This window comes from Odocoileus virginianus, chromosome 8 (assembly GCF_023699985.2).
Source record: "Odocoileus virginianus isolate 20LAN1187 ecotype Illinois chromosome 8, Ovbor_1.2, whole genome shotgun sequence".
Taxonomy (NCBI): domain Eukaryota; kingdom Metazoa; phylum Chordata; class Mammalia; order Artiodactyla; family Cervidae; genus Odocoileus; species Odocoileus virginianus.
In genome coordinates this window covers 76,579,460-76,591,752 of record NC_069681.1, presented here as the reverse complement: position 1 = coordinate 76,591,752, position 12,293 = coordinate 76,579,460, and the positions used below count along the sequence as shown (strand labels likewise).

General features: G+C 43.3%; 1 long non-coding RNA gene across 1 annotated transcript in view; it reads left to right on the top strand.

Moving 5' to 3' along the window:
- The window catches only part of LOC110121925 (uncharacterized), a 184,597-nt gene that overhangs the window by 143,408 nt on the left and 28,896 nt on the right, over positions 1 to 12,293 (top strand). The window contains exon 2 of the long non-coding RNA XR_011489118.1: positions 11,235 to 12,160. This is a non-coding gene — a long non-coding RNA (uncharacterized lncRNA). The remainder of the gene's footprint in view (positions 1 to 11,234; positions 12,161 to 12,293) is intronic.

The window sequence follows — 12,293 nt, the reverse complement described above, 5'->3', positions numbered from 1 at the left end:
ACACCAGACTGTATTCCCAATGGGAGCTGAAAGCTCCTCCCTTGGTGGACAGGTGTGGGTGTAGATATTGACCGGCCCCGGGCGCTGAGTGTGCTGGATTCCCTTGCCCTGTTCTGCCCATGTCAGAAGGCCTGGTACCTGTGCCAGGAGGGATGGGGAGGGGGCTAGCAGGCAGGCTGTCTAACTTACCTCTCTCTCAGCAGAGGTTCTTGTAAGGTTCTCTCAACCTGCTCTTTCTGTGGTTTTGATTTCCAGTCCAGTGACGACTCCTAGTTTTAGATCTAGAATCATGCACCTGCCTTTTCTTGCCCTGCCAAATTTGGAGGGGAGACAAAAAGGATATCTTGGTTAAAAAAAAAAAATAAGTCCTTTTTTTTTTAAATGTCCTTTTAGCCTAAGTTGAAGTTTTCGATGTATCTCATCTGTTTGCTGAGCATGCTTCTCAGAGGTAATGGTTTTGCTGGGATTCAGAAAGCTGTAGTGGATTAGACGGGCAGCACACCACCAAACAGTGACCATGAGCCTTTTTTGGTGCAAGTTTAACTTTGGGAAGTGCTTTGGAGCTTCTTTCTAGGTACAGCCACTGAGCTTGTCATTGCCGGTTGTCATATAAAATCCACTTTTCGTCGCACATCAAAATCTGCTCAAGAAATGGTTCACGGTTGTTGTATAAAATAAGAGAAGATGACACTTCAAAGTGATGATTTCTTTGATTTGCATTCAGCTCATGAGGCACCCACTTATCAAGCTTTTTCACCTTTCCAATTTGCTTCAAATGCCAAACGATCGTAGAATGGTTGATGTTGAGTTCTTCAGAAACTTCTCATGTAGTTGTAAGAGGAACAGCTTTGATGATCCTCTCAGTTACATTGTCAACTTCCAATGGCTGCCCACTATGCACTTCATCTTCAAGGCTCTTGTCTCCTTTGCAAGACTTCTTGAACCACCACTGCACTGTATGTTTGTTAGCAGTTCCTGGACCAAACGCATTGCTGATGTTGTACATTGTTTCTGCTGCTTTACAACCCGTTTTGGGAGGTGAGAATTCTACCATTGAACCACCAATGCTTTATGACCCATTTTAAACTCAAATAAGAAAATTGCTTGAATTTGCTTTTTGTCTAACATCATATCCATAGTCTAAAATAAACATGAAATAAAGAGCAAGTAATAAGTCATTAGCAAAAAAACATAAAGCGAGAAATGCAAATTAAAATGATGTATAACATAACCACATATATTATTTAGAATGTATTCCAATATCAAACAGCAGATTCCAACAATGCAAAAACCACAATTACTTTTGCAGCAACCTAGTAGTACATCACTCACAGGGATGTGATGTACCGCACAGGGAATAGAGTCAGTGTTACAAGAACTTCCTGTGGTATGTAATATATAAAAATATCAAATCACTGTGAAGTACACTGAAACTAATGTAATATTGTAAGTCAAATATACTTCAATAAAATCAATACATTTTTTCCTGCTCCTAAAATTCAGCATCTCTTGTTAATTTTTCTTCTCCCCTGCCCTCTTCTCTCTCCCCCTCCTCCTAAGCCTTCTGCTCTGTGCATTGCCAATTGTCACCTAAAATCCACTGCCCTACCCTGTACATGTTGACAGTTTCAATATGTCTTTTCTTACCTGAATTATAGATATTGTAAATAGTCTTGGGGAGAATGATAGCGATTTTTACATATGTAAATTGGCAGTAGTTCAAAAGGGTTTGAACTTCTAAATTTTCTAAAAATATTTATCATGGGTCTAAAAAATATTTAGCTGGGTCTTTGCTGCCACACAGGCTTTTCTCTCATTGCAGCCAGTGGGGACTACTCTCCAGTTTCGGTATGAGGGCTTCTCATCACGGTGGCTTTTCTTGTTGCAGAGCACGGGCTCTAGGGCACAAGGGCTTCAGGAGTTGCAGCTTGCAGGCTCTAGAGCACAGAGTCAGTAGCAGAGCACAGGCTTAGTTCCTCCTCGGCATGTGTGATCTTCCTGGACCAGGGGTCAAACCCATTCCTCCTGCACTGTCAGTGCAAGTGGACTCTTTACCACTAAGCCACCAGGGAAGCCCCCTTGAATTTCTAGATTAAGACAGTGCACTGTTCTCTTAATTCAACCATTGAATATAGGCAGAAGATTTTGCTGACTTTTGAGTCAGTATGACAGATCAAAGACTCTGTAACTTTTTTGAAGTGAAACTAAGCAAATGTTGACTTCAATAAAGGACAGATTTGAACCCCACAACTCTGATGCCTAGGCCTTGATTTCTATTTTTGCTACAACAGTGATTCTCCAAAAGGTACTCCTAGAGAATAGTTTCCCAAGGTTATCATGCTCAAGTACTCAGATTTTAACAACAGTTGTTTTTGTTTTTGTTTTTCTGATTGCCTAGAGGAGGGGAAACTAAATGAACTGAAATGTTTTCTAGATTTTGAGATTTTTCTCCCATAATGTCCACGCCCATGTGAGCTGCTGCCACCTACTCTGTTAAGAGGTTAGTAGACAACCAAATCTAAGCAATCAATAGCAACAGATACTAACAGAAAACTCCTAGTTGGATGATCCTGCTAAACCTGATTGCATTTTTTCCAAATATATCATTATGTGTGTTTGAAATGGTTCCTGGTGTCATGAGGAAGTAGACTCAGTATTTGTGGGTTTCTAAAACAAATTCTTTGGTTTCAAGTTGTTCTACTGTCTAAACAAAGCTGTGATTCATTATTCCAGACCATGACACAGTCCAGTGGCTCTCATAACTGCAAAATTATCGAGTGTTTAAATTCTGTCTTGCAGCATTCTCTTGCTGCCTAATTCTATATTATCCAAATTCATTGGTGAACCCAGTCAGCCCAAGAGGGACTCCTGAATGAACAATAAAGAACATCAATGCTCCACAACAGGACCGGACTTCCCCTTGTCTCCTCTATGAACTTTCTTGTTTGGTCAGTTAAAACCACAGAGTTCAAATGTTTGTTTCTTTCTGTACAGGTTGATTTGAAAAATGATTGTTCCTGTCTAGGACAGCTTGGCTTGTTTTGTGTGCTGAGTTGTGTCTAACTCTTTGCGATCCTTGAACTGTAGCCCTCCATGCACCTCTGTCCATGGGATTCTCCAGGCAGGAATACTGGGTTGCCATTTCCTCCTCCAAGGGATCTTCTCGACCCAGGGATCAAACCCACGTTTCTTGCATCTCCTGCACTGGCAGTCAGATTCTTTACCACTAGTGCCAGCCGGGAAGCATGAGTTTGGCTTACTTAATGCCAAATGAACTTAATGCCAAATGAAGGGTTCTTTCTTTTTTAGATGGTTGTTCTGGCTGTAGATTTTCAGATTACCTTTGTTTCTAATCCATTTGTGTGTGTTTGTGTGTGTGTGTTGACTCTAATGACATATCATTCAACCTCAGGTCAACAAAATGATTCAAACCACTATCTCTGTGGACCTGTTTAAGATGAAAATATATAAATCAGGTGCTGTGAAATAATGAAGGCAATATCATTCATCAAACTGTTAGTCTGCAGTAATGAGGATAGATGCTGGGCCGGAGTGGAGGAGAGGAGAATAAGCCATCTCATGGCGTATTTGACATATGGAAGCCGTGTGCCCAAGCGTTTGGGATAGATCATCTTGCAGGAGACTGCATGCATGCCTCCACTGAGAGAACTTGCTATTTATGACCCATCTGTCAACTCAAAGTTTCCTTTGGTTTTTATGTTCCGCCAGTTCTCCTTGTCTTTGTGGCCATAGGAAGTCAAACAGTAATTGGTTTCAAAGGAGACAGTTATCAAGCCTTGCCTATTGCAGTGCAGTTGAACACTTTAATTCCACTTGTTTTCCCCTTTAAGTGTATCAATAAATTGTTCAGATAATTATTTAACATTCAAAACGTTGTCACTTTTTCCAAATATCTAGTTGCCTCTGAAGTTATTCTGTGAGAGGTAAAGAGATACCTTGCCTGTATTGAAATCAACAACCAAGGCAGCATGGCCCAGCACTATGTGGAAAATAAGTCCTAGTAAATATACTGATGGAGAGAACCTCCACCTAAACCTCCAGCTGCCCTCATTCCTCCACCTGAAATTCTGCCTGTTGCTACATAATGATTAAATGAAAAATTCATGTACTTTTCTTGTTATTTTTCGCAGCCTGTGTATTCTGTTGGCCACTAAATAAACTGCTCATTGCATGCCACATAACAAGGCAATTGTGATAGAGGATGTGAAGATAAAAGGAACCTCCCACAGTGTGGCAGGAGTGTGGCAGAAGAGTAGAACCTGAGCCTTGAAGGAGGAGGTCCGGCCAGGTGGCCAGGTGTCCACTGAGGTGTCCAGCCCCAGGATGCCACCGCTGCTCCGCACCCTGTGGTGACTCAGATGTTTTTGGCGGTGCTCTCCTGGCCGAGGCTGAGCCTGTGAGCACTGTCTGAGCCATTTAACTCACCATCATAGCTTCAGTGGACACTGGTCAGATTTGTGTTATTGCCCGACCCCTCCCTCCGGAGCCATACACTCGTGTTTCCACCTGGCCTGGTGACCTTCTCAAGGCCACTTGATTCATTTCAGGTGCATTACGACCAAGTCTAAACCCTTCATCGTCTTCCTCCCTCTGTCAGCCCACCTGCATCCCTTGACTCTTCACCTCCCACCCCAGCACACCCCCACAACCCCTGCCAGCCTTCCTCACCCCTAATGCTCACTGCTCTGGCCCAGGCCCTCATCCCCTCTTCCTTGTTCCGGTGCAGCAGCATCCTTCCTGGAACCTGTCTCATGTCTTAAACCATGTCACCCAGTCCCTCAGAATCTTTGTTTTCTGCACAGTGTAGTTAAGTCTTTCCCTGGATAAAAATTTTTTAAGATCATATCATAACCTATGGTAAAATCTGACTCATTTTTACAATCTGCTGAGTTTTTCATAAATCTGGACCTTAGTTCTCAAGTCAGTACCAGCTTTTAAATTACCTTGCTTTTGAGATGTTTGTGTTTTCACATTTTATAAAAAATAACACATATGCATAGTCTTAAAAATCAAGTGATTCAGAGGGAAGGTACTGAAAAGCGAAAGTCCTTATTCTAGTCCTTTCCTCCCTAGTTCAGATCCCCAGACATCACTAACTCTTCTGGTGTTTGCCAGTGTATTTCCAGATGATATACTTTTTTTGAATCTACCATTTACCAAATTCTTTACTGTTTACCAAAAATGTTCATAAAAATAGTGTCCCAATAAAAGATATAGGCAATGTTTATTTTTCTGACTTCCCAAACACACCAAGCCCAAGTCTTTCAGCATGCACACACACACCCATGCACTTAAAACACTGCTAGCTAGATGATATACTTTTTACTCTCATTATTTAACAAATTTAAGGATCCCCTTACCTGTATTCTCCTCCTGCCCCCAATATAGTTATTGCCCCCAATATATATAGTTATATTATCTCTCTGCTAATTACCTTTCTTAACATCAGATAGTAGTTAAATTTCTCTTTCTTAGAACATCAGCTCTAGACATTTTCTGTCAACACTTCAGGTTGTAATGTGAGCATACAGCCTTCCCACCCTTCCATCACATCGTCTCCCCACTCCTCACCTCTTTGTCATGTGCACTTTTACATGCTTTGTATGCTATTTGGAACAAGAATTAATTGCTCTCCTCTTTGTCTGTAGGCGGATTTTTAAGGTCTTAAATATCAGTAACATAATGACATTGTTATCTCTGTGTAGATACTGTTCACTGCAGAGCTAGTATGTTACAATCATGTGTGTCTCCTTTATAGCTTTTACTTTCTGGAGTATCTAATTGCCTTTCTAGCATTTCCTCCCTTCATCACATTCTTGAGTTCATTCTGCCTCTCAGTAGTTCTGTAAGCCATATGGACCTCCTTTGCCCCAGGAGAGCTCCCTCCTGGAGTTGTCCGTCTTCTGGGGCAAGCTGGGCTGGTTTTTCTCTAACCCTGCTTTGTTCTATCAACTCTGGGACCCTTACTGTTCAGCTGAGGAGGAGGCTTTGTTTACTGTCTCATTTGGCTGGAACATAAGGGCTTCCTAAGAAGCAGTATACAGCACATGAGAAATAAAATGTCTGCATCCTGGCATCGTTAATAGTTTGTTTATTGGCTCTTCAGACTTGATTGACAGTGTGGCTTGTGTAGCATCCCAGGTTCTGAATCACTTACTCTCAGCACTTAAAAGGCACTGGTCCTTTTGATTCCAACATCTCGTATTGCTTGACACCCATCTTACTCTCCCTCCTATAGGAGTCCTGTGGTTTTCTTCATCTTTCAGATCGGCCCTTTATTGTTCTGTTAAATTTCACATTGCTGTGTCTAAGCGTCAGAGGTTCTTATGTGTTGCTTTATGTTTTGTTTTTTATTTATCATGCTAGATGTAGAATAGGACCTTTTAAAATTAGAAAACTGAAGTCTCTCTAGCTCCCTGGGAAATTTTGTAATGGAAAATTGTTTCTTTGATAACTGCTGCTGCTAAGTTGCTTCAGTCGTGTCCAACTCTGTGTGACCCCATAGACAGCAGCCCACCAGGCTCCCCCGTCCCTGGGATTCTCCAGGCAAGAACACTGGAGTGGGTTGCCATTTCCTTCTCCAATGCATGAAAGTAAAAAGTGAAAGTGAAGTCGCTCAGTCGTGTCAGATTCTTAGCGACCCCATGGACCGCAGCCTACCAGGCTCCTCTGTCCATGGGAGTTTCCAGGCAAGAGTACTGGAGTGGGGTTCCATTGCCTTCTCCTTTGATAACTTCTCCTCTCTGATTTCCATGTTATCCATGGAAGCCCCATTCATTGGATGCTGCACTGAATGGTTTCATTTATATGAAATTCTGGCAGAAGCAAAACTGGGGTGACAGAAAGCAGATCAGTGTCTGTCCCAGGCCCCTGGTAGGCCAGTGGGCTTGTCTACAGGAGGCACGAGGGAACATTGAGATGAAAGCGTTCTGTGTGATAAGGATTGTGGTGGTAGTTTCATAAATGCACACATTTATCAAAGCTCACCCAGTTGTAACACTTGACCTTTATACCTCAAAGAAAATAATTTTTTTTAAAGTTTCTGAGTCAAAAACAGAGTAAAAGTCATAATGAGATCTATAGCTGGATTTATCTGTGTGAATTAAAAGTAACCACAGCATATCTGTACAATTACTTATTTCAGCCATAAATAGAAAAGAAGTCTGGACACCATGCTACAACATGGGTGATCCCTGGTTTCAGTGATGCTGAAAGAAGCCAGACATAAAAGGCTGCACATTGTATGATTCAGTTGACATGAAATATTCAGAATAGGCCCATTCATAGAGGCGGAAAGCAGACTTGTGGTTTCGAGGGCCTGGGGGAAAAGGGAGTGGAGTCGATGGATGGGTGTAGGGTTTCCGTGTGTGGTGATGAAGATGTTCTAGAATTAGGTAGTGGTGATGCTTGCACCCACTGCAGAGTGAACTAAATGCCGCTACATCGTACACTTTAACATGGTTAAAATTGTGCATTATATTGTTATGTGTATCTTCCCACAAAAAAGTTCATGTATACTTTCCTGCTTGCAGCACTGATAGAGTAATTTGTATTAAACCCAACTTTCCACCAGGAAAACTATAAAAACAGAATCAAACTGAGGGGTGAGGGAAAGCTTTTGACTCTGGTCATCAAAAATTGGCCAGGGCAGGCAGGCCATGATGGTGGACTCTCTGATGGTCCCCAGTGATAGAATCTATGCCTTTGCAATCCTCTTCTCTTGAGTGTGGGTGTGACTTCTAAGTGGTCTCTAACCAGCGTATCACACAAGTGCCGGGCTGTCACTCTGATTCCACGATGTGAGACTAAGGTCCACCTGGCTAGCAAGCTCTCCCAGCGTGTAGCTTCTCAGCGTGTAGACGCTGATGGGGCGGGCAGCTGCAGGGGAGTAGCTCATGGGGCGGGAACGGAAGGACTGAGGCCAGAAGCTAGCTGGGAATGGCCCTCAGCCCTGCAGCTCACAAGTGTGAATCCTGAGTGAACCTGGGAGCAGAACCTTCCCTGGTCTCGCCTTGAGAGGTGATCCTACCTCTAGTGGACACAGAGGACCCAGCTAAGCCGTGTCTGGATTCCTGACCCTAAGAACCTGTGAAATAAAGTGTGTCGTTTTAAGCCTCTAAGTTTATGTATATTTTGTTGCACAGCCCAAGAAAATTAATATTGAAGAGCTAAGAGCCCAAAGTTAATAATATTCTGGGGTGGGCTGACCCTTCTTGGTCCCCTTTACCCTCAAGGAAAGGCTCGTTTTCTTATGCAGGAGGTTGAGACTGGGCAGAGAATAGCTGCCTAGAGATTTTTTGAGTTGGGAGGCAGAAGTGAATGCACAGTTAGTAAGGCAGCCAGGGCCTGAGGTGCCAAGATCGTAAAGAGAACTGCAGAGAAGCGAGCCCCAACGTTCTGCACTGTTGTGTGTTGCATTTGTCCTCGAGGAATGTGCCACCCCATAGATGAGTCTGGGTCTAGAAGCCAAGAAAGCAAGCAGAGAATAGTTGCTAAGAGGTTGCCTGATGAAACAGTCTGAACAGTCTAACAGAGCTGAGGAGGTAAAACTTCACATCAGGGTGCAGCAGGGCACAAGGGCTGTGATGCACAGTTCAGGCTTTTAGCCTGAGATCCTGCAGTGCCAAGCCCCAGAAATAAGGACAGCCCTCAGAAAGCCTGAAGTTCCCCTCGAATTACATGAATTCTGATTGGATCAAGTTTTTTGCCCCCAGTCTAACTGTTGTCTAGAGGGAAATGATATCACGTCTGGGGAAGCTGGAAATAGAAAATAAAGAGAAAATTAGAGAAAGTCTGTGAAATCAAAATCCGGTTCTTTGAATAAACTACAGTATACATCTGGGCGGTGGAATATTACGCAGTCATTAGCGCAAACACACTATTTGTATTTATTTTGTTGACCTTAGGCATCTTCCTGAAATGTTAGCAGGTGAAAGAATCAAGTGACAAACCCATTTATACCATATGATCCCAATTTTGTGATCAGACATGAAGTAGTGTTTTGCACAATATGTGTGAACTGGTTTTTTCAGGTGCAGGTATTACATGTGCCTTTTATCTTCTTCAGATGGTTTTATTCTTTACATATTCTGCATTTTGTTTTTAATAATGAACATACGCCTTTATAATCAGAAACAATTGCAAGATGTTTCTTATTTATAAAACAAAAAGCAAAGTATCTCTTAAGTTAGAGCCTCAGGAGCAAAATAGCTTTTCACAGCGTAACTGGGAGCCACCCCAGAAGAGGAGGAGGAAGGTGTTCTTGCATTTAAGGTTGGCAGAAATCCTTAAAACAAACGGAACAGGACACATGACGTCAGACTGTGGGCCTCTCTTCCCAGGAGTGAACGGCAGTGCCCTCCCCCCGCCGCCATCTGAGTCATGTGGGGGGACGTCTCAGAGGGCCCGTGTGTCTAGAGTTCAGTCCTTGCTGCGCTTGGAGGGTCCCCAGGCCACACCTGTTGTCACCAACTCTGCAGGGACGGAGCCTGAGCACCTGCATTTTTTAAAGCCACTCAGGAAGTCCTGACGGTCTTTGAGAGGTGAGGACTTAAAGCTCTGAAGTTGAAGAAGCCTGAAAATGAACCCGTTAACTAACTAGAGGAAGGCATTCTTCAGTTCTGCAATTGAGGGATTCAGAGCACCAGATGAAACAAAACAAAAAAAATTTATTTGAGAAAAAGAGAAACCTTCCCTTTCCTCACTAGAAACCTCGTAAACTTCCTGAACTTCCAAAGCATTTGGGAAAATGTTTGGGGCGAACTGTTCGGTCATGGCTTTCTTTTTTCATCCTCCATCCCCGTCCCAGGCCAAGCCATTTGCTTAGTGGGGAGGATGAAAGGTTGGGGGTAATGGATCATTTTCCTGCACAGTCCCATCTGGAGATGGTGAAAGCCAAGAATTAGGAAAACAGCCTGCCCCCCTCTCTGCGGGGACCCACTCATACAGACTTGAAAGGTTCAATGCTTGCCTCCCCACTTCCTCGCTCCTTAGGTTAGAGGTGGGGGGAGTAGGGTGTTTTGCTATGACCTCCCCCTCAGCCACCAGGCACAGGAAGCCATCAACAGGCCTGCTACTCAGCAGTGGGCAGCGGGGTAATCATCTCCTCATTTCTCTCAGCTGGGTTAGCATGATGACAAGTGAGTCCCAGGAGGAGAAGGAAACGCGAGTGTGCTTACTGCTGACCCCTCACAGATGGGGACCGGCAGGGGCCCCTGGTCCATGCCGAGGAAGCATATTCATTTTCTTGCATTAAAATAGCCTTCCTTTATAACATCAGAGGGCAGATAAATAATCTGAAATCTTGGAATATATATATGTATGTTTGTGTGTGTGTGTGTGTATATATATGTAACCTCATTAGCAAAGACTCATCTACAAGTTAATATTGCATGCCTTAGGATGAGTTTGGGGACCTTTATATGTATTTGCTTTTTTCCCAATTAATTAAATTAGCCCTGACTTCCACGTGAGTAAGTGAAAGTTGCTCAGTTGTGTCCGACTCTTTGTGACCCCATGGACTATAGCCCACCAGGCTCCTCTGGGATTCTCCAGGCAAAAACACTGAAGTGGGTTGCCAGTTCCCTTCTCCAGGGGATCTTCCTGACCCAGGGATTGAACCCGGGTCTCCTGCATTGCAGGTGGATTCTTTACTGTGTGAGCCGCGAGGGAAGCCCCATGTGATGTTGTAGAGTGAAAAGATTTGGAAGTGGATAGTAACAGGAGAATATAAAAACTTGTTTCCTTTACATTTCAAAGATCGCTCACTGAAATTTAAATACCAACTCCTTGAGAGCTTGTTGGAAGAAGAAGGGGAGGGACTACATATCTTTCCCCTTGTGTGTGGTTTGAACTGATGTTTTCCGGCAAATGATGATAGCTCTGAGTAGATTCTTCAAACATTCTGCTAACTTTCTCTGGTTGACTGCCTTTCTTCATGTCACTGGGGATGTGATATGACATTTCTGCATCTTAATTCCAGGCAGATGAGTCAGTACGACTTTGTGCTTTAATGTCAGAATAAAACATTGCCATTAGTGTCTGATGATAGAGAATATTTTTCATCTTTTTTAAAGTGCTTACCTCAAAAAACTGTTGTCAAATTCTGATACAAATTTCTAGGTTGTGTTTTCTTCATTTTATGAGTTTCTTGTTGGAATTACATTAGCTAACTGCACAGATATTGTCACCCTGCTTATTTAACTTATATGCAGAGTACATCATGAGAAACGCTGGCCTGGAAGAAGCACAAACTGGACTCAAGATTGCCGGGAGAAATATCAATAACCTCAGATATGCAGATGACACCACCCTTATGGCAGAAAGTGAAGAGGAACTAAAAAGCCTCTTGATGAAAGTGAAAGAGGAGAGTGAAAAAGTTGGCTTAAAGCTCAACATTCAGAAAACTAAGATCATGGCATCTGGTCCCATCACTTCATGGGAAATCGATGGGGAAACAGTGGAAACAGTGTCTGACTTTATTTTTTGGGCTCCAAAATCACTGCAGATGGTGATTGCAGCCATGAAATTAAAAGACGCTTACTCCTTGGAAGGAAAGTTATGACCAACCTAGATAGTATATTAAAAAGCAGAGACATTACTTTGCCAACAAAGGTCCATCTAGTCAAGGCTATCGGTTTTTCGAGTGGTCGTGTATGGATGTGAGCATTGGACTGTGAAGGAAGCTGAGTGCCAAAGAATTGATGCTTTTGAACTATGGTGTTGGAGAAGACTCTTGAGAGTCCCTTGGACTGCAAGGAGATCTAACCAGTCCGTCCTAAAGGAGATCAGTCCTGGGTGTTCATTGGAAGGACTGATGCTGATGCTGAAACTCCAATACTTTGGCCACTTGATGTGAAGAGCTGATTCATTTGAAAAGACCCTGATGCTGGGAGGGATTGGGGGCAGGAGGAGAAGGGGACGATAGAGGATGAGATGGCTGGATGGCATCACCAACTCAATGGACATGAGTTTGAGTAAACTCTGGGAGTTGGTGATGGACAGGCAGGCCTGGCGTGCTGTAGGCCATGGGGTCTCAAAGAGTCGGACACGATTGAGCTACTGGACTGAACTGCACAAATGGCACGGTGGGATGGATTCAGTACACCTGTGCTGGGAAGTCATTTAAACCCCTGGAAAGGTCAGTATTGGTGGCTAAGGGAATCCTGCTTGGCAGCATCACAAAACTGTGAGCTAAGTTCTCTGGAGTAGCAGTTTTCAAACTGTAAGTAGTTTGGGATTTTTAACAATTCATTTACAGACCTGCACTTGCA